Source organism: Engraulis encrasicolus, chromosome 23, assembly GCF_034702125.1.
Source record: "Engraulis encrasicolus isolate BLACKSEA-1 chromosome 23, IST_EnEncr_1.0, whole genome shotgun sequence".
NCBI classification, from domain to species: Eukaryota; Metazoa; Chordata; class Actinopteri; order Clupeiformes; family Engraulidae; genus Engraulis; species Engraulis encrasicolus.
The window spans coordinates 16,035,041-16,037,540 of record NC_085879.1 but is presented as its reverse complement, the minus strand read 5'-3'; the positions used below and the strand labels follow the sequence as shown (position 1 = coordinate 16,037,540).

General features: G+C 41.3%; 1 protein-coding gene across 2 annotated transcripts in view; it reads right to left on the bottom strand.

Moving 5' to 3' along the window:
• Nucleotides 1–2,500, bottom strand: part of LOC134439660 (A disintegrin and metalloproteinase with thrombospondin motifs 2-like) — a 228,877-nt gene that overhangs the window by 34,685 nt on the left and 191,692 nt on the right. The window lies entirely within an intron of this gene.

Below are 2,500 nucleotides of genomic sequence, written 5' to 3'. Positions count from 1 at the left end.
AGTAGTAGCAATAGTAGTAACAGGGTCACTGACAACTTTGGCCCCCTACCGAAAATACAAGGTAATGAGCTGCGATAACACCTGACTCTGGGCCCCTCTCTCTCCCTGGGCCTAGGACAACTGACCACTGATTCCTCCCCTGTCTGCGTCCCTGGACAGTAGTAGCAGTAGTAGTACCGGATTGTGCTGATCCGGTCACTCGGACTCTGAGGGGGGCTGTCTATTAAGTGGACAAGGTTCAATGGGTTTGTTGGCTGGTTCCTAGGATTGGTGCCAACCTACCCTACTCGCTTGTCTGTCCGCCTGACAAAACGTCAATAAATTCTTAGGGGCAGTTCAGACTGTGACACTTTTTCCTCTGTCAGGCACACAAATTGTTGAATTGTTTTTCCTGTGGAGCGATACAACTGACAAGTGGTTTGACTGTTGCGGCAACCGTTGTGACACGCCTCGATGACTTTTCTGCCTGTGTCTGGCAGAGAGACTTCACAAACGTGAGTCACAAAATTTGAAAGTTTTTCAAGTTTTGAAATGTTCGCTTTTCTACAATGAGTTGAAGTGAACCCAGTGAGCCAAAAAGTTTTAGCTAAGCTGAAAACATCTATAGCGAAAATTCAAGCATTGAACGCTAAACAATGGCAGCTTTCAACACATTGGAGGTGGAAAAGTGATCCAGTGAAAACCCCTTAACACAGTTTTTCATCACGGGGGTTGGGACCCCATTTGGGGACGCCTGGAATTCAAATGGGGTGACCTGAAATGCCTGAAAGTGTGTGAAATAAAATAATATTCATAAATTCATATAACAAAACTATTCAATATTCTCTTGGAAACACCATTTACAATCTTAGACTGTCATAAATATATATAGGTTTAATACCCTACAACTTATGTACCTCAGTCATGTCTTATTGTTTTTTGTCGTGAAAAAAATGTGTATGGGGTCCGCTGAAATTTGGGATTTAAAATGGTTTCACATGCCAAAAAAGTTAGGAATCACTGCCTTAACGCCACTGAACTTCCAAATTTGCTCTTTCGGGCCCTACTCCTGCAGGGAGGACCCTGAAAAACCTGGTTGCAATGTTAAACTGACAATCTCAGATAGACCTCTGATCTGACATTCTCTGACAGCAATACAGAAGACCTCTCTGACAGGCAGAATATCTCAAAATGCTTTTGGCAGATATATATATATTTTTAAATTGCTATTTCATTTAAATTTCATAATGGGTCAGGGTCAACACAGCCTCCTTTAACAATCCAGAGAGATGTCTGGCTGCATACGTCGAATGTTTTTTAGCAGGACTGGACTAGGACTGGGGCTGGACTAGGACCAGAAAATAAGGCCTAGCCATTTCTGCATGGCCCCATCTAAGTTGTAGGACAGCCTGTAAGAGTGAACAAAAGAACCAACAGTATTGGCCCTCGATGATTGTGGGCCCACCAGCAAATGCCCAGTATGCCAGATTTCCAGCTCAGGCCTGGATTTTAGCATCCTGCAGACCATATGCCTGTAATGTGACAATGACTTTAAACGAAAAACAGTAAAATAATAATAATAATTAAAAACAAAAAAACAAAAAGGGTAACAGTTTATTTTACGGTGCCTTACAAGTAATAAAATACAGTATTATGTACTTACACTGGACACATCTCTCCCAAACCCCACGATACTTTGTAAGTACATATTATTGCATATTATTACAGATATATTGCACAAGTACCGAATTGTCATACTAGGGACAGTAAAATTAAGTGTTACCAGAACTGTTATTTGTGAAGAAATAATGATTGAAAAAATGGAACCGGACTGGCGTAGACGGAGGATGTGACCATCTGTCTGTGATGACCTTACCTGGTTTCCCGACTGTCCCACTCTTTGCAGCTATGGAAACGGTTCGACAGGTGAATACAGGGTGGCATGCCATTTCTCCGAAGCCTCATTGTTCCGACCTCTCAATAGTCCGATAACTTCCCATTGACAAGTCAAATTATTGTTATTTTAGGCCAATTACAGAGGCAGAAGTGGAAGCTTGCATTAGGCTGTAATTAAACAAGCCATTACGGGAAAATAATTTTATGAGAATAATAATAAGTAAACCACGCATTTCCACTATTGTAAATTTCCACTTGTAAAAGTTCAATTTAATCCTTTGTCATTCTAGTATTTAAAAATCCCAATGTGTTTCCAATGTGCTCTGTGTGACTTACTGTGGACGGCATCGTATATCCAGCAGCAAAGTCTTAATAAGAGTCTAATTCAATAACACTTGTAAGTCCACAAGTCCTTGTTAGACCTCCTTGGTAATTCTAGATAAATACTGATGTTGGTTCGGAGGTGCCGTGTTCCTGTGTGCACGTCACATACCCGGCACCCAAGCCTGAACAACATTCTATTCCATTACACATTGGCTACAGATGGTTGTGATTTCAGTAGGCTACAGTGTAAAATGCACTCGCAAATCCTTGGCCATTATAGAAAAATCTTGGGTTCCAAGGT